The following is a 25,334-nucleotide window of genomic DNA, read 5'->3' as shown; positions in this document are numbered from 1 at the left end:
TACCATTCTGGCGGGTTGCTGGCCGGCATCTAGATTGCTCAAAAAGGGGCTAGAAAAAACGTTTGAAGAGGGGTGGGGAGAGGGCAGTCCCCTCTATCCCAAGATACACTGGGTTTTGAGGGGATTTTTTAAAACTAGGTTTTGAAAGAAAACCTAGTTTTTGGCATCCAAACAGTGTAAAACGTAGTTTTGGCTTCTAAACTGAGTTTTCACGCAAAACCAGGTTATTAGGTGCCATCCAAACGAGTCTTAAGTGCGTTTGCTTCACATATGTATTCCATATAATTTTTTTTAAAGGCAAGCTGGGGTTAGGCAGACCCTACCAGTCATACAACTATGCCATTGGGTTTTGAACCAGCAACGTCCCAACACGAGGTGACGTGCACTAGCTGCTCCTACCAGCCAAGCGGAGCCCCCGTTGGTATGTATTCCATATAATTTACTTGGTAGAAAATGTGGTTTACATGATGAGATACTTTTCATGTTAAATGTGTGCACAAACACAGAACTATGATGTATGCCTTTGACAAAGCTTTTGAAGGATCCTTCTCTGCTTTCGCAGCACCCATTGTTGGAATCCTCTCTGAGAAACTTTATGGCCACAATCCAAAGGTTGTAAAACTCGGTACAGGATCAGCGAAAGAGGCATATGCATTATTGTCACGGGGACTGCTTTCCATGATGGCTATTCCAGCATTGTGCGCACTGTTCTTCACTCCCTTATATATTACCCTCAGAAGAGATCGAGAAAATGTAAACTTGGCTTCTTTGAAAGAGCAGGATCTGACATGACGAGCTGGATGATAAATGCACCAGCGTATGTTGTAACATTCAATAAGGCCAGTATTTGTGTTTGTATCCTGATTTATTATCCATCATTATGACAGTGCTCAATCATGATTTCTCGTCTCTTCTTGCAGCTATTCTGAGAAGGGCAGCACTAACTGGTATGCTTCTTTTGTTATCAACAGAAGAATACGACAGTCCAATTTCAACATTTTCTTTTTACTGGACAGTGCATTCACTAAACACAGCATTCATGTAGATTAATATAGATTTATCATTTTATAAGCATTGATTCATTTTGAACTATTTTTTCAGCAGCAAAGTTGACTAATTATCCAACAGTGGGAACAAAGTTATGATATCCAAAGCATTAGAGGTCCTGTGCCATTTCAATGCTTTTGTGCATGTTTGCTTGGACAAATTATTAAAATGACTTAAAAGGAATAAACTTTGCTTGGACGAATTATTAAAAATGGCTAAAATAGAAAAGCGACCTGTATCCAAATGCCTGGTCAAGGTTTCCTGAGGATATATGCAGATGTTGGATGTCGTATAGCTTTCAGAAAACCTGATGTAGCATTTATGGGGGTCTGAACCGCGAAAACAACAACAGAAAAGCCTTAAAACACATTTAGCATGTTTCATTTAGCACAGATGTATTACCCATATATATAATTTTTGTTTTCCCATTCCTGTCCCTACTTTGCAATGGCATGTACGGGTGAAAGCCTCAGGTGGGCGAGGGGAAGAGGTCAAAATTGTAAAAGTCTATGCATGTTCTTCATGTGGGTATGTTAGCAGCACCCATTGGATTTGATAACCTCAATCCTGTCCTCTGTAAAAAAGACGAAGTCAGACCTCTTCAGTGGTTTTCCTCCTTGTCTCTCAAAAATTCCAACCATCCAATTGTCTGTTCTCTTTTTACTCCTCTGAGCCATCTCTCTTTCACCTTCTCTTCTCTTCCCTCAAAACCCTCCTAAAACATTGCTTTTTCTCTATCCAAGTAATTGGATTCTCTTCCATTGTGCGTCTCTTGCTGCAAGGTCAAAGTTAACAGGAGACAGAACCACAGTGAATGTGGCACCTCTCAGCCTGTAACAGAACTTCTAAACCATAATGATGTTTTCTCGCTGTTATCAAAAAGAAATAACTGGGGTTCTCTCTTTTTGTTTGACGTGTACACAAGAAAAATTCAAGAAAGCAAAGTGTAGGTTGAAGGGAGAACAGGGTTTTTGTGCTACTTTTCTTTTACATTATTGATAAAAAGGAGATTGCTCTTAGATATCTCTTTACTATGATCCATTGAAACCTCATTTTCTGATTAAAATACAGAGAACCCCATTCGGGTTTTACTTCTTTTCTTGTATACTTTTCCACTTTTTATGATATTCTTTGGAAAAACCCATGTTGATTTCCTCTGTTTTCTTTTAATCTTTATTTTATGTTGGCAACCTTTCTTTCCTGTATTTTCTAGGTACCTAACCTTTCTTTTCCTTTCTCTTTTCTCATAGAAGTCCTCACATGAATCATCATAGAAGAAAACCCATTTAATATTTTTTTCTTGGTACCATCTTCCACTCAAAGATTGGTCATAATATAGTCTAGGACTTGAGACTTCAAAGTATTTAGTATAATTTCTCACTCATCTTTCCTCATCCAGCTCTGTTGTTTCAACTTGTTAAGACTCATAGCTACACATCTTGAGCCTCTTGGTTTCTAGAAAAAGGAAGCTCAGCCTTTGTAATTGTAGTTCTGTTGGTTGGTGGTAACGGAGTTTCCTTCTTGCTCAATCATATCAATGTTCTGGTCCTTCTCGTTTTGCTTTGTGTTCCTTGTACATTCATCCAGAGTCCTATGGACTTTGGGGCCTCCAACTTCATGCAGGCAACCCCAACTGCCTCTGTTGATTTTGGAAGGATGTATTTCAACCCCCCTTCTGCAGTCTTGAAACCAAAGTTCCCGAAGGAGATCTCCCTCCTATTGAAATTCCTTTATGAGTCATCCTTCAGTAGAGTCACTGTGGCTGCTAGAGGGGCAGGTCACTCCATTAATGGGCAGGCTCAGGCCCTCAATGGCATTGTGATAGAGATGGACTCTCTGCCTAGCTGTATTGAAATACATAGAAGCAGTGAACATGGTGGATGTTCTTTTGTAGATGCCAGTGGGGGTACCCTATGGATTGATCTCTTGAGAGAGTGCCTTAAGGTGGGGCTGGCCCCAAGGTCTTGGACAGATTACCTCTATCTCACCGTTGGTGGGACTCTGTCCAATGGTGGTATCAGTGGTCAGACCTTAAAAAATGGGCCTCAAGTCACCAATGTTCTTCAGTTGGATGTAGTCACAGGTAAAGCTAAAGCCTACCATTCAGCAAAAATTAAGGAGCTCTGTTATACTTTCTTTTCCTTTTCTTTTTCTTTTCTCAAGGTAAATGGTGAAAATTAACAGCATGTTTGTTTTAAACAGGCAAAGGGGAGCTTGTGACTCGCTCTGACACCCATAACTCAGAGCTTTTTTTATGCAGTTTTGGGTGGTTTAGGCCAGTTTGGTATCATCACAAGAGCTAGGATATTACTTGAAGAGGCTCCTCATAAGGTAACAATAATCTTCATTTTACTGTCTCTCCTTGTCTCTCTAGCTTGTTGGTTAATAGGATTATTTTGGTGGGCTTTAGGTGAAATGGGTGAGAGTGTTTTATGATGATTTTGAGAAGTTCACAAGAGACCAGGAGCTGTTGGTGACTGAAATGGAGGAGATGGTGGACTACGTGGAAGGATTTATGGTTTTGAACCAGCAGTCTCTGTTGAGCTCCTTTGTTGCTTTCCCTTATGATTTGGATTTGCTCCCAAGCCTTTACGGAGACAGCTCGGATATCTACTAATGCATTGACTTTGCTGTTTTACTGCCACCACAAGAGTGCATCCAATGTCCAAAAGGTAGTCATTTCATTTCGAAGTTGGTTAAAAAAATGAAGATTTAAGGAAAATATACGCAAATCATTATATTGAACGGAATGAAAACTAAGTTTCATGCAACATGAGTTTGGTTAATCCCAATTTTTTTTAAGTAAACCACTATTTGGAAATTATATTTTTCATCATTCATAAATATACCTTTGCTCTGATATCCTTGTTCCCCAATAACGAATTTAGTTGGCATAGGCATTTTGTGTGCAGCCATTTCTGCAGCGACTCTCTCCGCAACTCTACCCATTTCATAAAGTATTCGATTTGGTTCAATCTCGGATACCCAATATTCAGAAGTTTAACGTTCCCCATTTTAAAAATTCCCCAGTTTTCGCTAGAAGTGTAATTGGAGATTAACGCATATGAAAATCTAATCCGAACAACAAAGAAGAAAAACAGAGTAAAGAGAAGAATTTAGGATGACCGTCCTTGTTTTTTTCTTTTCTTTTCTTTTTTTTACGCTCATTAGAAGAGGGTTAACCACCTCTTTTTTTTATGTCTATTTCACCAAGATAATTTCATTGGTAGACTATTACAGCATGGTAGAAGCACGATTGTTACCATTTGAAAGGCCAGGAAAAAAATGATCCTCTGAGTTTGCATAGGAAGATGAGAAACCATACATTTCTGTCATTAACACACGAGTTGCCGCATGGACATATGTAGTTTACTCCCTCACTGAACATGTATTCTGGGGAGGATTTTTTTTTCCTATACAACTTCTATTCCCAGATTATTAGAATTTAGAGAAAACCGCATTTTTTGCAGCAGTTTCTTAATAGTGTTTTATTTTTTACATGATTATTTTGTCATCTTGTAGTCCCCAAGGAAGAAAATGTGCGGCATGGTTAAGTTGGTCAATTCTTTACCTCTAAATAACCACTCTTTAAATTATAAAAATAATCTTTATGTACATCTTGGTCGTCGTTTAGTACAGCAAAGAGTTCATTAGGTGAGATGATTCCAATTTTGGTTATTACTATTCAAGGGACCAAATTATATGGAACTATTTGAGTTAGAAATCATCAGTTTTTTTATTCTTTTTGTAAATTAAATCTTATGGATCTGATCTACAATGTTTGTTTAGCCGGAAATGAGTTTTGAATCATATAATTGTGACACATAAGTAGGTTTTTTAAGGGCCTAAAAAATTAAGGGTCCACAATCCACTAAAATTGCATGATTCAAAAAAATCATATTTTTGGATCGAAATAACACAATCCAACGTTTGATCAAAATCATATTCTGAGTTTTTTAATTAAAGAAATTACCTTTTTAAATAGACCAATTCAAAACAACTCGACTCGGACCCATTAAGGCTTTTTTGGAAAACCGATTCTGACAACATTTGTGTGGTGGGCCTGCAGGCAAAAGAGGCAGAGGTGTTGAGTCTTCTGAGCCACAACCCTTCCCTTGCATGCAGCGTGGAGGTCTCCTACTTCGATTTCCTCAACGGAGTGAGGATGGAGGAGGAGAATCTGAGGGGCAGGGGGTTATGGGACGCCCCACACCCGTGGCTCAACATGTTTGTGCCTCCATCTTCCATCTCCGGCTTCAAGGACCTCCTGCTCCACAACATCTCACCCAGCACCTTTGAAGGCCCTATGCTCATCTACCCAATCAGGTCAGATAAGACAAAATTCAGACATCCCTCTCTCACTCTATCTCATTCTTTATATATATATATATATATATATATATATATATATATATATATATATATATATATATATATATATATATATATATATATATATATATAACCTGAATACGTTTACCTTACTGGTATGAATCAAGATTTTCATAGGTTTATTTCCTTTTTTCAAAAATTTCACTGCACGAAAGTAATCTTGAAGCTTGGTTTTATAGAAATAGACTCTTGCATCATCCAATTATGGTGTATAAAAAAGATCTTTTAAGGGTTGAAAATGAATGACTTAGAATTTTCATAAATATTTAAGCATAAAAAATCACATTTCTTGATCCTATTACGATGATCCAACAATCGATTCCTAACAAATGGAGCATGCCGAATGCATTTGCAGGGTTAGATTGGCAAAAACACCTATGAAAATATCGATTCATAGTAAATATATTCTAATTTCTCTCTCTCTCTCGTAACTCCAGACTGCCTTATCATTTTCATGTTGCTATTAATTCGCTTATTCCGAAAGAGGATGAGGCCACTGATATTTCACGATTCTGCCCAATCTCAGTTATGAGTGCTCTCTATCGGATGTTTGTCAAGGTTTTGGCGAATAGGTTGAAATCGGTGGCTAACCAGATTTTTTCAGACTCTCAGTTCGCCTTTATCCGTAATAAGATGGTCCAACACTCGTTCATCATGGCGTCCGAGGTTGTTCATTCCTTGCAACATAGCGGTCAACCTTCCTTTATCCTTAAATTAGACTTTCATACAGCTTTTGACTTTGTGCATTAGCCATTCCTATTTCAAATGTTAGCAAATTTTGGTATTGGTCATCATTTTTCTGGTTGGGTGCGGGAGCTGGTCTCAAATGCTCAGGCCATATTAAATATCAATGGTGTTAGAGGAGACCGGTTCAAGATGGGGCGGGGTTTGCGGCAATGGTGCTCCCTCTCGCCTTTATTGTTCAATGTTGTTGCTGAGGGTCTTGTGGTCTTGCTTAAGCAGGCTGCGGTATCGTGTTTCATTGATCCTTTGCAGGTTTCAGACTTTTCGGGCCATATTCTTACTTATGCTGATGATATGATCATTTTTGGTCGTGCAAATGTTCAGCAGATGCTTAGGTTCAAGCTTATTATTCAATTCTTTCTCTCCCTATCTGGGCTTTCTCTAAATGAGACCAAATTCTCTATTACCATGTTCAATGTTCTTGCCAATATGCCTGCAGCTGAAAAGAGAATTTTTAATTACACTATTTCTGACATGCCTATTATGCACCTGGGCTCGCTGTTACAAGTGAAGTACCTATCTTCTGCTGCTTGGGCTCTGACGCTTCAAAAAGTGAAGCGCAAATTGCTTTCGTGGCAGACGTCTTATCTCTCCATTGCCGGTTGTCTAACCTTAGTCAGACATGTTCTTTCAACTATTTCAGAATTTTTCATGTCTATGTTTGTGATGCCTGTGGGAGTAGAGAAGCAGCTGACGCGCTTGCTGGCAGGTTTTTTATGGTCTGGGTGTCAACTCAAGGGTAAGCGTCACTTGATTGGTTAGCGTTCGGTGATCTTACCTCGACGTATGGTTGGTTTAGGCATTCCTGCGCCCAGGCTGTGGAGCATTGTTCTTGTCGCCAAACAATGTTGGTTGGCCTACCAACCGGATAACCCTTGTGCTCGTTTGCTTCTTGCTAAATATGGGGCTCCTGCTCTTATCTCGGTTTGTCTGGGAACCTGGGATTTGGCACTCTCGCACTTGCGTAAATCGTGGTTGAGGGCTTTAGCCTGCTTTAGAGACCATTTTGAGGACTCCAGAAATTTTGATCAGTGGTTGCAGTGGGCGCTGGCGCCAAGCGAGAGTTCCTCACCAAAAAAGTCTATAGATCGTTGCTCCCCCCGAAGGCTGATTGGTTGTCCGAGGATGTGCTTTGGGTGAAGGGTTCTTCTCCCCATTCTCGAGTCCTAGCATGGTTAATTTTGCACGATAGGATCCATACCCACAATAATTTAAAGAAGTGGGGCATTCAGCTCCTGAGTTGGTGCGTGCTTTGTCAAGCTGCAAAAGAATCTCCGTTTCACTTGTTCTGGTCTTGCCCAATATTTGCGGAACTCTTTAGCAGAACCTGGAGGCATCCAGAAGTGCTTGTTAAGGAGGAGTCTTTTGCCCTAGATCTGATCTTGGGCCCAGTTTGTATTAGGCGCAACACGAGGTGGAGGTTCATCTGGTGAACGTGGTTGCTTACTTCTTGGTGGTTTGTTTGGATGGCATGAAACTATGCTCATTTTCGTCAAATTCCGGTTAACATCCAAAAACTGGTGCATAAAATCTTGGTAGATGTTTATGTGATCTTGCGTATGCATCTTAGTGATCTTCCGCTCCCTCTTGCTGACGCTACCTCTCTTTTGCCGCAATTTGGGCAAGCAGCTTCGACGTGAGCCCATTTTATCTATCTGATGTTCTTTTTCTCTTCGGCTTTCTTTATTTGTTTTGACTTTGCTCTTGTTCAGTTCATGGGTTCAACATTTTGTTGATCTTCATGAGTGGTAATGTTGAATTTCTTTCGTCTCTCTCTCTCTCTCTCTCTCTCTCTTTCTCTTTCTCTTTCTATATATATATATATATATGCTGCTCTAAAAAATTATAGTTTTATTATCTGTTAGATTAAAAAGCAAGTTTTGTTTCAAATTGGCTTGAAGTAAAAATGTGACATCGAATTTTAGTAAAATATCTACCACATTATTTTTACCTCTTTAAAATACACATCTAAGCATAAAGATACTTAATCAAAAGGTTGTTTTCTCTTGAATAAACAATGATACATACATCTAATGGTTGATATCTAATATAAAACACTTAAAACTATGATTTTTTGGAAGGTCCTAACATGACTTCACTAAAAAAAGGGCAGCACAGTCCCCACTCTTAATCTCTCTCTTTCCTATATATATATATATATATATATATATATATATATATATATTAGGACCATTAAAAATCATAGAAAATGGGGAATGAGAATAAACAATGATATATATATATATATATATATATATATATATATATATATATATATATAAACTAGATATGAGAATTGAAATATGAGAACTAGAAATATGGGTATTACCAACACTTTTTTTTTGCAAATCCAACTATGTGGATGTGCTTGGCATGGTGAATTTGCTAGGAATCAAACATTGGATCATGTATATTAGATGGAAAAATGTGATTTTTGAATGATTGAATATTTATAAAGATTATGAGCCATTGATTTTAAAGCCTTAAAAATCACATTTATTCATTAAAATTGATTGATTCAATTGTGGGTTCTTATAAAATCAAGCATGTAGATCACATCTGGATGGTTATATTCATGAGGACATAAACAAAAATCCATGAAATCCGTGGTTTGGACAAGAGTTCTCATATTCTAGTGACTATATATATATATATATATATATATATATATATATATATATATATATATATATATATATATATATATATATATATATATGGTGAACTGAAATATGTAAACTTGTATGCATCAAGGTTTTCATAGGTTTCTTTATATGTTTTCTGAAATTTTATCATACTGATGTGATTTAGATGTTTGGTTTTATACAAACAAACTTTTAGAACATTCAATTACAATGTATAAAAATGATCTTTTAAGGCTTGAAAATTAATAGCTCAAATTTTTTGTAAATATTTAAGCGTACAAGATCATATTTTTTTATTTGATTATGATGATCTAATAGTCGATTCCAAGCAAATGTACCATGACAAATGCATTGTAGGGTTATATTTTTAAAAAACCTTATAATTTTTTTAATTCAGACTAGTTTACTTATTTTGCTAGTTTACATATTTCAGTTTTTCATATATATATATATATATATATATATATATATATATATATATATATATATATAAGAGGATGGTTCATCCCTTGTCCTCCTCTTCAAAATCTCTATATTAAACATGTTATAGTGACAAGTCTTTGTTAAGATTGACAACCAGGTACTTTGTTTGTACTCCCCTCTTTTTTCAAAGAGAAGAATTCGATTTCCACCAACATATTAAGAAACTTTAAAGAGATAAGGTTGTGAATTGATTGCTATTAATATTCTATGTACCATGTAAAACACAAAATCTTTTGTTTCTACAAGATAAGACAATTACTATCACTAGTACAATTGCAGGCGTACAAATGGCAGTACCGTTGAAAAAAAACTGATAAAATAAAAGTCATTTTAACCTTTGCATATTGGTTTGTACCAAGAAAACAAACCAAAATAAAATCTTGAATTCCTTTGTAGCACATATATATAATCTTAAAAACATCTGTTTACTTGTTAAAATCCAAAAGTCAGTCCCCACTAATTCAATTGTGTCAAACACATCTGTATGGTCAGATTTTAAAAAATAAAATAAAAATGATGAAAATCAGCTTATATACTTTACTCACAGATAAATCGGTATCCTATATGTTTTAAGGGCAAACTTGTATTAACTATATCATTGTTGTTGATCTTTAGTAATACTAATGCTTCTTTTATTCTCTTAAAAAATATGTAGCATGAACTAGTGGGTACACAATCTTAAATTTCCACCATTCTCAAACTTGTATTAACTATATCATTGTTGTTGATCTTTAGTAATATTAATCCTTCTTCTCTTCTCTTAAAAAAAAAATGTACCATGAACTAGTGAGTAAATGCAATCTTAAATTTCCACCATTCTTAAAGTTTTTTTTTATAGGTAAGCTAGGGTTAGGCAGATGCCCTACCGATCAGTGAACAAGATAAAATGTACAATAGATCACAGTTCCAAACTGCTCGGATACCAATCGAAGGGTTTATCCTTTGAAATCTATAAGGGTCTTAAAACTGCTAACCAGACCAAGTCCCTTGCCACCCAATTGCAAAATTTTGGAGCTTTGACAATTCAAATACTTTGAAATTGGAAGAGAGTATGGAGAAGTGCTTAAAGGATCAGATTTGTACGTTCGCATCCTTTAAGTTGACTATTTAGGATGGCCACCATGTTGCTTATTGAGGATTCATTAATCAATCTACTAGTTCTATCAACATACTGCAAAATTCTGATGCCAACAATCCCATTCTTGATAGGAAACATGGTGGCACTCATTATACCAGCCAACTACCAAGTAAGCTCCTGAAGAGTCTCTTATTGTAAAACAAAATTGCCGCAAATTAAAAAGTAGATCATAAATGCTATAGATATTCAATTTAAGCCACAATGAAGGAGGGGCATTTGATCTCTATGCATTCATACACTTATCATTAATATGATGACTACAATTACGACTAGTTTGCGTAATATAGTTCCTAATTTATTTAAAATAGTGATATGCAATTTGAGACCTGGGTTTATTGGAAGCATCAAATATTAGTTGGTTACGAGTTTGTCATATTTGTCACACAATTATTTGGAAGGCTACTAACCAACATTGATAGATGACGTTATGTTAAAACCTATTTATAACTCCTCGATTCAGGATTTTTTTTTAATAAACATCAAATTCGTTAACAAGGTTCATCATTCATAACATACAAAAATGAAGATTACATGGATGTTTAATGACAAGCAATAAAACTAACAAATATCTCTATTGTACAATCAAAGTAGTTGATAACGTCTTGCCTCCGCTAGTCAACCTCAAACCTACAGTTATAATTATTTAGGAGGTGAGTCTATAACTAAGTAAAAAATATTTATAAGCAATAAATGACTTTAACTTACAACTGTATTGGGCTCTAAGCCCCTAATCTGGGTTTAGTCTTTGATACACCACACAAGGTTTGTATATTTATATTTTTTCTGTTAACTCTCTCAATCTAACACTCTCTCACAACAGACTATAACACTAGGTCGGCTATACTGGTTATAATCATCTACGAGCATAGCAACCCATGTAGAACACCCTAATTCTATATTATTGGTTAAACTATTAACCATACACTCTTAGTGATCTCTGGGTCACCAAGCACTGCAGTGAAACAACAAGGAGGATCCCACCGGTAGCTAGCCAGGAGGTCAGGCTCAAACTCAACATTATTCATGCTACATCCTTACTGTAAATGACTCCCAACCATCTATAGTTGTTTAGAGTCTCAGATATTGTGTGAATATAAACTCTAAGTCATATCTTAATTTCATTACCTTAAACCTTACTCTCAAGCTCGTGTTTCTCTTATTCTCCCATGAGTGCCATCATGAAATAAGCACGATAGGTCTCATTCTTAATCTCAAAATCATACTAAGATTCATACTTTATATCATATTAAGCATGGAACGAGGTAGAGTCTCTAGATCGTTAAATCACCAACGACCCACTCTCCATGGTGGTTGTACTCTGATCGTGAACCAGGTAGCCCTTTTCACAAGTCACCACTTTCAGGATTTAAGTGGTTAAGCATGCTAATTTCAAATTAAATTCAGACAACATGTCTAAACTCAAGAGACTTAAGGCTAATCATAATTTGTTATTCAAAGAGTATAACATAGATATATTGTTAAAGGTTAATATTTCTTTATGGCATGCATGACATATCACAACTGGCATATGCATACATTCATCTAATTACAATTAACTCAATCATGGTCATTCTATGCATATCATGTTCACACTCAAGAAATATATTTCTAAATATGCTAACATACAACAAACAACTATAACATGCAATACCATGTGATTTATTCACATGTAAGGTTACTTATAATATCCCTTACCTTGAATGTGAATGATGCACCATAGTTGCAATCGAGTCTCAAGTAGCTCTAACAATAAAATTTGATTATCACATAAGCATGTTCATTTTAATATACAAACATTATTTATATTTTGACAAAATTATCAAAATACCCCCCTCTGTCAAATATCGATTTGTGTGCTTTTGGTTTGGTCATAACCATAGGACAAAAAGATTCTTCTCTGTGATACAAATCCAACACACCAAACCTGACTCAATTTTGAGTTTAGAGTGCGAAGTTATACCCATTTTACTTAATTGGATATTGGGTACACACAAAAGTAATTTAGTTATTTCAACTCTGTAATTTGACCTAACTCATCCTAGGTCAAAATAAGTTTAGTCTAAGTTTAGAATACTAGGTTTACTAAACATAGTTCAGACCCAACTGGGTTTAGGTTCAAAGTCAATTGAATTTTCAAAAATCCATAATGGACCCAATTGTTTCAACTCAGTTCAGTTCTGTCTCAATCAGGGACAAACTAGACTACTTTAATTATGTCTCAGTCAGGAACAGACTGAGTTGGATCAAGTTCAGTTTCAAACTAGATCCATAATAAATTATAAACTAGGTTTAGATCCAGTTATGATCTAGATCCAGAACTATCAGATTGGATCCAGACCTAGTTCTGATCTAGATCTAGAATTGATCCATCAAGCTATGAATTGGATCCAGATCTAGTTACATTTTGGATGCAAATTTGATTCAGATAGTTTCAAGCTGGAGCTAGATCTAGTTCTAATCTGAATCCATGATTGATCCATTCAGCTCCAGACTAGATCCAGACCCAGTTCTGTCTGGATCTGCTACTCAGTTTTGTCTGGATCTAGTTCAACTTGGATCGGTCTAAGTCAACTGGATTAAATTGGACTCAGACCCAATTGAGTCTAGTTCAATCTAGACCCAAACAGGAAACTCAGACCCTATCAGATCCGACTCAGTCCTGTTCAATCAGAATCTGTTCGATTGACCGAGTCGAGTTCAAGACTCATTGATCAGACTCGGTTTGGATTGGACCAAATCGGTCTTACTCAGACCCGACCCAGTCTAGGTTCACACCTAGATTTGTTTGGTCAGACCGAGACAGTCTGGTTTAGTCTGAATCGGTTCGGTCGGCTGAGACCCTCTTTTTTTTCGTTTCTGTCTGGTTCTCACCTAGATCGACTCCTCTGAGTCCTAACAAACCTAACTCGGTCTGGTTTACCCCCAGACCGAGTCGACTCTGCCAACTCATTCCATCAAGGGTTGAGGTTGTTGGCTTCCTCCTCTTCTCTCTCTCTCTCTCTCTCTCTCTCCCTTTTTATTACGATGCCGACAACCATGGTTGTCGGCTATCTCTCCTTGAACTCACTGACAGTAATGGTTGTCAGCCTTTTAAGGAAAACAGAAAAAGGAAGAAGAAAACAATAGGGGTGAGGAGGTTGTTACCTGCAGTGGTCGTCGGTGACAACCTCCCTCTCTCTCTCTCTCCCACTCTCTGCAATCCTCTCTCTCGGTTCAGTGGGGCAACACGACATACCCTAAGGACTTTTATAGAGTCCTCACAGTGGGTGAGGATAACCTCACCCCCCACCTGACGATCACGGGGGTGAGATTTATCCTCACCCCCTTTTTGCAATGAGTAGGGAGATGGTTGGAGAACCGTCTTTCTCATTCATTCAGAACTCCTCTTTTCATACTTTTTTTTAACTTACCTTCCCCACCTGACATCGTTAGGTGGGTTTAACAATTCTATCCCCCTTAAAAGAAGATTCATCTCAAATCTTACCTGTAAACAATTATGGAAATTGTGCATGAATGTCTGATTCACGCTCCTATATGGCCTCATTCTTATTTGATGAATCCATTTGACAAATATCAGTGATATATCTTTGTTTCACAACTTCTGCTCGTTTGTTTTTAAAAATTTTATGGGTTTCTCACTCATGCTCAAGTCATTTTAGATTTTTAACACTGACACGACTTCATCTAATATGTAGGAGGGATCAGACACATACTTCAGCAATATAGAGACAAGAAATATGTTATGAATTCTGGACAAAAAAGGTGACAAAACCAATCGGTATGTTGTCTGACCAACTCTCACTAGTATCTCAAAGACTCCAATATATCTTGGACTCAATTTTTTCTTTTGACCAAAATACATCACTCTCTTAAAGAAAAATATATTCAAGAACATATGATCACCTTGCTCAACTTCTAACTCATGACGTCTCTAGTCCGCATAACTTTTCTGTCGACTTTGCGCTACCAATAGACACTCTCGAATAAATCTAACTTGGTTTGCCATACACTGCACCAATTTAAACTCTAACAATCTTTTCTCTCTGACCTTATCCCAACACAAGAGTGTTCAGTACCGTCGATCATACAATACCTCAAAGGGTGTCATCTCTATGCTTGCCTGAAGGCTATTATTGTAGGCAAACCCCATCAAAGGCAGGACGCCATTGCATAAGTCAATATACTTTAAAGTATATGCTCATAATATGTCTTTCAGGGTCTGAATGGTTCATTTTGAATGTTTGTTTGTCTAAGGATGGAATGTCGTGCTAATTTTTAACTGTGTCCCCATTGCATCTTGAAAACTCTGCCAAAATTGTGAAACAAACTTCGAGTCCCTTTCCAAAATGATCAAATTGAGTACTCCATATACTATGACTATCTCTCTGGTGAAGAGTTTGGTTAATTGGTCACAAGTGTGAATCGTCTTACAAGCTAAGAAGTGAGTTGACTTAGTTAGCCTATCCACAATCACTCATACTGAATTCATCCTATTTCTGGTCTTTGTAAGCCCTGAGACAAAGTTCATAAAAATATCCGCTTATTTTCACTCAGGTATGGGAAGTCGTTATAGTAGTCTCCAGGTCACTTGTGCTCAATCTTTACTTGCTGACACTCCAAACAATTGCTTATAAACTTAGAAATGTCTCTCTTCATTCCGCTTCACCAAAATGTATCCTTCAGGTCTCAATACATTTTGATACCACTTGAGTGGATGACATATCTTGAGTGGTGTGCCTTGTCTAATAATTGATTCTTGAGTTGATCATCCTTAGGAATGCACACTTTCTGATGGAATATGAGAACACTCTGATTGTCTACCTTGAAGTCTGACTCCTCACTCTCAGAAATTCAATCTCTAACTTTGGCTAACTTTGGGTCAATGGGTTGTTTTTCTTTAATATGATCCCATAATTCTGAATTCAATGAAGTTTGCACAAACAATAATCGATTTGGTAAGCACCATGCTTATACTTTCTGATGAGCTACTGAGAAAAATAAATCTTAATCTGCGAGTCTGGCCAATGCTCCTAACTTTCTGCTAAGAGCATCAGCAACTACATTCGCCTTCCTCAGGTGATATTTCAATTCAAAGTCATAATCTTTTATAAATTCAAGTCATCTCCTCTAACTCAAGTTCAAATCTCTCTATGAAAACAGGTACTCGAGGCTTTGATGGTCAGTAAATACTTCGATCCGCTTGTCGTATAGATATTATCTTCATATCTTAAGGGCGAATAAAATTGTTGCTAGCTTCAAGTCATGCGTTGGATAATTAGCTTTATGTGTTTTCAGTTATCGAGATGCATAAGCTATCACTTTGTCATGATGCATCAGAACACAACTCATTCCCTCATGTAAAACATTACTGTAAATAGTGAAGCCCCAAGTTCTAGAAGGTAAGACCAAAATTGAAGTAGTGTTCAAACACTTCTTTATCTCCTCAAAACTCTGCTCACACTTGTCACTCCACTAAAACTATATATTTCCCAATGAGTTTGGTAATTGAAGCTACCAATATAAAAAATCCTTCAGCGAGTTGCTGGTAATACCAAGCCAAACAAAAAAAACTACAAATCTTTATAGGATTCTTGGGTTTAGACTAATTGGTGACTGCTTCAATCTTTACAGGGTCTACCATAATTTCATCTTTGGATACGATATGACCAAAGAAGGGCACTTGCTCCAACCAAAATATACACTTTAAAAATTTGGCATAGAGCCGATGTTCTGTAAGTATCTGCAAAACTAGTCTGTCTCAAAGTTGCATGGTTGTACAGTCATCTGGAATTGCCACAAGCACTTCTTGTGACAACACAGAGGTAATATAAACAACTAGCGCCTGGTCTCTTTTCATCCAAGTTACGAATTCTGGATTTCTAACATATATTGTGGTAGATGCTCATTTATTGTCCTTTTCTTCTCGTGATATAAACTCTAGAGGGATTGGAACAGATCCATCCAGATGTCCAGAAAGATCCTGACTCCTAATGAAAGGAATGATCTGCCTCTTCTAAGTCAGGAAATTGGAATTGTTTAATTTTTCAGACATGAGTTGACTAAGAAAGCTTGAAGAAAGACCAGACTGAGAAGAAAATGAATCCATGTTTCACAATAAGAAGAATATGTCCAATACACATCCTGACAATAGTTAAAAGAATCAGTATATCGAAAGGCAACTTTCAACCTCAAAAAAATTCTTGCAGCCTCTTACATTTTTTTTGAAAATTTGTTTTTTTTTTTTGCAGAATAGAGTATATCAGGCTATGTGAAGAACAATAGACATTAAAAAAAAATGAAAAAACCCAAATCCGATCTTTCTGATTAAATACGATCAAGTGATTTGAATGAAAGTGTCAAAAGGAAAATGGAGCTAGATCTGAATCTGATCAGATCTGAGCAAGAAAAGATTGACGTGGCTGATAGGCAACCGATTATGTGACCCTATCTAATTCTGATAAACAAGATGATTTAGAACCAGATTGAGAATTAAGAAGGCAACTTAGAATCTATAAATACCAGAGAAACGTGATCAAATCTGATCAGGTCTAATCAAGAAGATGATGCAAAAAAAATTATGAATTAAGAGGTGAGATAGAATTGACATAAAATCTATGAATGACACGAAAACGTGATAAGATCTTATTCTGATCAGATCTGATCAAGAAGATGATGCAAAATTTTTTATTGAGAATTAAGTGGCGAGACAGAGTTGTTTAAAGAAAACATGATTAGATCTGATTTTGATTAGGTCTGATCAAGATTGAGATGCAAAAAGATATTGGTCTGACCAAGGTTAAGAAGCAGAAAAAAATATTGAAAATCAATTTTCTGACTTGGGAGACTGAACGATCTTTCTAGACATACCTTTTGGAAGCAATCCCGGATCCAGCTCTAGTGTGACTCTAATACCATGTTAGATTTTATAAAACTAGAGTTTTATCATGCGTGGAGGATGAAGAACAAAGAAAGAGAGGAGCTGCAAAGAAACCCTGATTCCCAGTACAGGAATCAGCTGCTACTAACCTTGTCATTATATGCTGTTACTAATACAAATTTAGGGTACTAAAATACTCTTTTAAAACAAAGAATAATAACATAGGTGCCATTAATGAAAGGATGCATGATCACGGGTCTGGACCTTGATATAAACACAAACACGTCTTTTCACTTCAAGAAAATAATTATCTTTTTTTGTTCTTTTCTTTTTGCTATGCCAAGGGAATTGGGAAATCCCCTTTCGGCTAGTCATCTTTTAAATAGTTGAGGATTGCTTGCTTCTATCCCCTTTTTGGTTTTTTCTCGAAGTTTATCATTTTAGCCAAGACATTTTGGTTTGAAGTTTTAAGCACCTAAATCGGGTTTTTGAATAATTTCATCAACATAATGAGGAATATACCATGTAAGACACGCGAATTTTTGAGTGCTTTAATGTTTGATTTGAGTTGGAATGTATGTATGTGTGTACTTGTGAGGTGTAGCACGTGATTTAATGTGATTTGACTATGATTTGTATTTTTGCCTTGTATGCGCGACCTGAAAATCGCATAAATATATTGTGCAAGTAAGAAGTGTCTAATTCCGGACGAATTGGCCTCTAAGAACTTAAGGGTTAAATTATATTATATTTTTATGGGTTGTCCTCGAATTTGGGACTCATACGACGTAAAAACCTTGTCAGTGCATGCGAATTACGAGTCTTGACCCAAGTTTGAACCTGAATCGTGATACGCTTAATTCTTGCAATTGGATGAGAATTTCCTTATAAGGCTTCAGGCATTTCATAGTAATTTAGGTTTAGTAGAGCACTAAACGATTTATCGGAATTTATTTGATATTTTAAGGCATTAAATAAGTATTGTTTTGAAACTTATAAATTGGCAATTTTGGATCTTGGATCCGGGTCACCTAGAGGACCCAAAACCTTTGGGTGCCCCTCTAGGGGGGCGATTTTGTCTATGTTTGACCAACTGGTCAATGTTTGACCAGCTGGGTGGTACTTTTGTGAAGAATTTCATGGATTTTGAAATATAGGCCACGATTGACCACTTTCTTCTTTTGAAACTCATGATGAGCCTTGAAGCTCATCATGAAAAGCATTCTTTTTCCAATAAAGTAGACCATGGGGTTGGCGCCCCGTGACATTTTTGTAATTGTTTCAAACTATTTCAAATAGCTAAATCTGATTGGTTGGGTTGAGTGGCAGTCCAAGTAAATTTTACAAGTTGTAAAGTCCTTTTGAAACCCTTTACAATGGCATTATTGAAACTCTTTTGAAATTATTTTGAATGCTCAACATGCATTGGGCGTGGGTCTCTAGGGGAAGGGCGTGGAGCATTCCAGCCCTCCATCTTGCTTCAATCAATCCTAACCGTCCAATGTATAAACCCTATATACTTAAGGGTTCAAACAAGAGAGAGAGAGAAACCCTTGGGCGATTTTTGTAGAGGAGCCTCTCTCTCCTCCCTTGCTCTTCTCCCCTTCTTCTTCTTCCCCTAGACGTGTGTGTGTGTGGTGGGGAGACTCCAAATCGTGGCAGCACCTTCATCTCCTTCCTCTCCATTGTAAAGCCGCGAAGGTGAGATACCTTCCTCTCTATTCCAATGGTGGATCTCGAATGAATGAGTTGATATGTTCTTGCATTTCGTGGGTTTCTATTATATACATGCAAGAGAGTAGTTATTCGATTAAGCATATCTTAATGCATTGGTTTTTCGCATAGACGGGAGTTTTCACTTGAGAGCTTTGTGGGTTTTCCATTTTGTCGATTTTCCCTTGAGCCAGCTTGTATGTACTTTGATTATAGCTTTCGACTCACCATGTTTACATGCATTTTCGCTGTGTAAGGTAAGAGTAGGTTCATTTCGAAAGGTGGATTTTACATAACTACTTGCATGCATTATACCTTGATGTTTCCATTGCATGCACCTCGGTTTTTCCCGTTTCCCTGCTTGTTTGTCGGATTGTTTTGTGTCAACCAGGGTGTTCTACCAAGACGTATTCGGTTGGCTGGGAAGCCTTATGACCGATCCCTCTTTGTCCATCATGCCATACCCAGCTGGGTCGGCCCCTTGGGGTTCGGATGCTGCTAGACTGGGGTAGGTCTGGCTGAGCCCTCCTTGTTACCCCTTCTCCCTTTCGGATTGGGCGTCCAGAATTTTCTGGATGCTATGTGCATTTCGGTTGACTCGCCTTAGCCCAAACCCTCCATTCTTGCTTCTCATTCTCGCGGTTTGCCAGTCTGAACCGAGAGGGTTCAGACTGGATGCTAGTTTTTTTCTGGGGTTTGAGCATAGGCTCAGACCAGCTCTGTTTGAGCTCAGGCCACTCGGGTGTTCTGGGTGCGGTGGCACCATGCGCCCAGCGCTGACGCCTTAGGCGCTGGATTTTCTTGGCTGGTGCAGGTTGTAGCGCCCTGCACCACCTCGATTTTGGTGCATCCTGCACCCATGGCAGGTCTGGACTCCTCTGTCCAGACCATGCCTTTGATCTTCTTGCGTGAACTCGGGGCCTGCAGCAGGCCCTTGTCTTAGCCGCTGCACCTGAACCAAATTTGGTTCAGGTGTCGTGCTTGTCTTGCGTGGGGCAAGTCTGGACCAGACTTGCCATGGGCTCCCTAGCCCCTTTGGCGCAAGCACAAGTCTGTTCCAGACTTGTGCTTGGCCCGTTGCACCTGAACCCAGCTTGGATCAGGTGTTGCTCGTGGACCCTTGAGCTGGAGCAAGTCTGGACCAAATTCCAAACTTGTTGCCATTTGTTTCGGACCCCATGGTCCAGTTGTTTGGGGTCTGGACCGTTGTCCAGACCAGTGAGCCCTTTTTGGACTCGCATGGCAGCAGCACTTATACGGTGTTTTAGGTAGTTTTGCCTCATTAGCACTCAGACTGCAGCTCAGGCGGCTGCATGTATGTCTTCACGGCACGGGGTCCAATACCCCAACAACGTGATGGATTTGACTCGTCATATCGCAAATGGATTGTGCTCGTCAACCAAAGCAAACTTTATATGTAATTTTCCATTCTTGTCGTTGTACTTTTAGCCTTGTTAGCAGACCTTCGAGCTGCAGCCAAAAAGGGCTGCAATTGTGTTTGGAGCGGGATCCAATATCCCAACGAGTGCATTAAGTGTTTTGACTTATGCGATGTAAGTGTGTGGATTGATGTATTGTATCATGATGATGCTACTTAGCGTAGTTGGTGCACACTTTAGTACATAGCTGGCACGCGTAATGAATGCAATCGCTAACTCATGTTAGTGAATCTATGGATATTGCAGTCGTGCGAGACATATGCAATTTAGTCTATGAATATTGTAGTTGTGCGAGACTCATGCGATTTAGCCTATGGATATTGCAGTGGTGCATGACTTGCACGACCTTGGAACTCCTTGGCGAGTTATTAGCGAGACGAGCTCGCTTATGGTTGCGATGAATGGTTTATATACCTTGGCACTGTTATAACTTACGTCTCAAATGACAAATGCTTCTAACTGTCTCATCATAGCATACATGTTTGAATAATCATAGGATAGTTCGTTCGCCTATGACATGATGCACATATTCGTTCACTTGTACTTATGTGCAGTTCACAATGACACATTCACTTGCTTAGCATAGCCTATTGTTAGTACTTTATGTTCTGTGATTCATACCTCACTATTCAATATAAGTTGTGACATGAATAGTCGTAGTTAGTCACTCATGCTTTGCCTACTTACACTGATGTATGCTAGTTACAGATCCTCATATTGTTACATTAGTATTTTATGTTTTGTGATGCATACCATGTTATACCTAGAAATTGTCGGTATTGCTCCATGTGTAGTTATCACTGTTCTATACTTGTTCATGCTGTAATTGCTCTAATGCTGTAAGTTAACATGCTATGTTTACCTTGTATAGCTTGTTTTCGATTTCCACACTTTTGGCATATTGTGTTGGTTTGTCTCACCAACTCGAAAGAGTACTGACCCCGTTTTATGGGGATACAGGTTTACTTAGGCGTGCGATAGAGCTCGGTGTGCTGCAGCGGACTCTGAACCCACACTTCTGAACCTCGCCTGTTGGATCCTGGCGGGTTGGTTTTGCATAAGGGATTGATATGTACAATTGTAAAGATATAAATGAATTTAATAAAAGTTGTTTCATTTAAATGTCGTTTCGCACCTGTAGTGACCGCCCAGGGTTTTCCGGTTGTTTCTCCCCCTTTCTGTTTCTTCCGCGCTTGCGCTTTGGTTTTCAAAAAAAAAAAAAAAGTTTACTAAAAAATCCAATGGATTTTCAAGTCGGAAAAATCTGAGGCGCTACATACCATGAGTAGATGGTGTGATACTTCAAATTAAATAATCAATCCACATAAGAGATTGTTATATAATTTCATGAGCAGTGAAATATGACTAAAATCCTCACATCCTCCATCATCGAGGTGTAGGAAAGAAAGCTGTTTTTTGCTCAACGCGTGATTTTATAACAATGAACAATGCAGCTGGATACACTATTTGTCATGTTACTCTGAAGGTGGGACCAAAAAAAGTGATTCCACGTATTCCCAACTTTGGGTATGGGCCCAACCTCATTGTGCCAAGTCATGCAATGACCTTGTTTTACCTAAAAGAGAAGGCACTACAAAAAGGTTGAAACCCAAATAGGTGGAGCCTATTGTGGCTCCTTTATTGGATGCCAGGCCCCTGAATCTTATTAGTATCCCATTCTCTTTTCTGCCATATTAGACCACACCAATAAGATCTTTCTCTCTCATCTAATATTCTGTTGGATGTATTTTGGTAACTTTGAATGGTGAATGTTTTCTCTCTCTCTCTCTCTAGAGAGAGAGAGATTACCAAGTATTTTTAAACTTTGAATTATGAGCTTTGTAATCATAATTACAATTGGTAATGGTTTTGGAAGCACACCCTCTAGAGTTTGAGTAGGGGACCAATTCTTATGGTCCTAAAGACCATCTAATGCCTTGGTTTTGTAAATCACTGTTGAACATGTCGGTGTTTCTGAGCCCTAAAACCTAATTCAGGACCTGGATAGTTGAATTCGATAGGTACCTGCCTTTGTTCCTTGTTATCCAAATAAACTTGGAATCTCTTGCTTTTCCACCATATATACCAAAGCAAAAGATTCTGTCATGGTTCACCATTAAACTTGTAAAATAGCAAACAAGAAACAGATACACGATTTAGAGCGGTTCGGTCAGGATGACCTTAGTCAACTATTCAACCTCCTCATCTCACACACTATCTCAACGAAAAGTGTGAGCTTCCTCTCTTTTTATTAAGTTTCTCAAAATTTACGAGTCCTTAAGAGTTACCTACTCAAGGAGAGTCCATCACTCATAGGAATGGAACCCTGACCATCCGTCTAGGCCAAAACTCCCTTAACTTGGATGCTTTCAAGGATCTCTCTCTCTCTCTCTCTCTATATATATATATATATAGATAGATAGATATATATCTATCTATATATATATATAGAGAGAGAGTAATGTGCTCGTTTTGTCCCGTTAGGCCCCTTAAAAAATCATAGTTTTTGGTATTATTTTTCTCACCTCTAACACCATAGATATGATCTAGAGGTTTTGTTTAGTGGGAACCAGATTTTGAATCCGACTTGTATGCATGTTTTTTTGGTTATCCAAATTCAATGGCTACGAAGGCATTAATTTTTCTTGGCTCATAAAAATATATATTTTGGTCAAAAAAACATGATCCAAGAGTCGATTCTCATTAAATCGCGGATGCTAGGTTTAGATCTATCATAAAACACTTCAAACTATAGGACGGCTTAATATATATATATATATATATATATATATATATATATATATATATATATATATATATATATATATATATATATATATATATATATATATATATGTTATGGCCATGATATCACATATCGAAGCCTTGGATTGGTGCTTAGAACTTAATGTGTCAAGGGTTGGTTTTATTGAAAATGAGAAATATATACATCAAAAAATTTGCAGAATCCTACAACAAAGCAGTAAGATTGAATTGATACATCTCTCGAGTACTATATACACCTTTTGGATCTTTTAACTTTTTCTGACTATAGCCCTTTGACTCTATCAGACTTTTGCTTAGACTCTCTCTCAATAATGCATCTAAAATCAAAATGAAATATGAATAAGTTTGTGCACGCTCTATTCAGTGTTGTTAAAATCGATCTGAATTGGCTGGCTTAGATCGATCAAACCCGTCATTTTCCGAAACAATATGGGGGGCGATTCGGCTCCTTCAAGAATCAGCAGAATTGGTTGGAATGGGACCGGTTCATTCTTGAACTGATTCACTAACATATTTTTTAAACGAAGTGTTTGTAAAAATAAAATTAAATAAAAAGATCAACTTTGAGATGAATGGATTAAAAAAAATGCCCGACCCAATTTTATAATTTTTTTTTTGAAAAGTGAACCGGTTTCAGCAACATTGCTGTACATGACAACCCTACTATGATGTAAGCCTCTAATGGCATTGATATCTTTCTTTTAAAAATTTATCCACATTTAACAAGGAAAAGCTGAAAGATCGTTCTCTGTGACTGCCAAGCTTGCACAACATTTAGGTTGCAATCAATAGAGTTGGAGAGAGAGAGAGAGAGAGAGAGAGAGAGAGAGGAGAATGACAAAGAATGGCACTATTTTGGGCTGCGTCCCCATGTGAATTTTCCTCCTCACTTTCAACCAATGGGGGGGGGCTGCCACCTGGCATCAGCAACCTCCACTTTTATGATGTGCGTATTCTATTGGTGGAAGAGACGGCAGCCAGATCCAATCTATTGATGTGACCATAAAATCCTACTCCTCCGCACCATTCTTTTACTCCAGGGGGGCACTTACAGGGGTAAGTTTGGTTAGATCATATGAGATTTAGACAGTGAATCTCATTTACTCAACACCCCCACAAGCAACCAAACTTACCCCAAGAGTCATATAGATTTTTTTTTTTAATTAAGATGTTAGTAGGATGAATATATTGGTACCATATAACTCAAAATATTCTTGAAATGAAAGAAATAACATCTCTGGGCTCCTGCAAAACCAGGTGAATAAATGAGAGGGAACTGTGAACCCTTTGTTCTTCTCTTCTCTGTGGATACATACATACGTTGCCTTTATACGCCACCAACAAAGAACAAGGATGGAAAAGGTGTTAAAAACAAAAGTATGGAATGGGGCCCACACCCACAACAGTGGTCAGACGCTAAGTTGACAAGGCACAATGGCCATAAAAGAAGCAATAACATGAAGAGGACCATGACAATGCCCAAAGATTTGAATGGAAAACACCATTGTGCCATTTGGCTTTGAGAGAAACAACACCCATGAGAATCGAAACCTTGACTGCCCATCAGAGGCAGCTCAAGAAAAGTTGAGGCCCTCAGCATATTTCATTGAAGGCCCTCAGCATGTGAAATATAAGTATTATGTGTTTTTTTTCTTCATACCACATCATGTACCCTAATTACTGGAAGCTTCTGCAGACTTTGAAAGCTTAGCTTTTGCTTGAGTTCAGAAAGTTTTTTTTTTTTTTTTGCGCTATCGTAATCAACACTTTTTCTAATATAATTAGTTTGTCATTTGACAGTTAGTGATATCAAAACTCAATAGGGATTACCAACGGGGGGCTCCGTTTCTCTGGCAGGAGCAGTTAGAGCAGGTGTCATGGAACGTTGCAAGTTCGAATCCTAATAGTATATGGTTGTATAACTGGTAATAATTCAATAGGAATTGATGCTTGCCACAAATTAGTCCATTCATACAAATTCGTTTGGCTCCAAATCAAGTGCTAATCTGGGCCCCCCACATGGTGGGGTCGCTCACAGGAGATGTGGCCCCCACGTATGGCCTAAAAAA

The 25,334-nt window shown here is 37.7% G+C and overlaps 1 pseudogene; it reads left to right on the top strand.

Annotated features, from left to right (window-relative positions):
- The first annotated feature begins 510 nt into the window (after positions 1-510).
- LOC149835697 (cytokinin dehydrogenase 3-like) lies at positions 511-21,562 on the top strand (annotated as a pseudogene).
- The last annotated feature ends 3,772 nt before the right edge of the window (positions 21,563-25,334 follow it).

The sequence above is a fragment of the Nuphar pumila genome, chromosome 6, assembly GCF_984573655.1.
Source record: "Nuphar pumila chromosome 6, dmNupPumi1.hap1.1, whole genome shotgun sequence".
In the NCBI taxonomy this organism is placed as follows: domain Eukaryota; kingdom Viridiplantae; phylum Streptophyta; class Magnoliopsida; order Nymphaeales; family Nymphaeaceae; genus Nuphar; species Nuphar pumila.
Note: the sequence above shows the minus strand (reverse complement) of the source record. Positions and strands in the feature narration are given on the sequence as shown.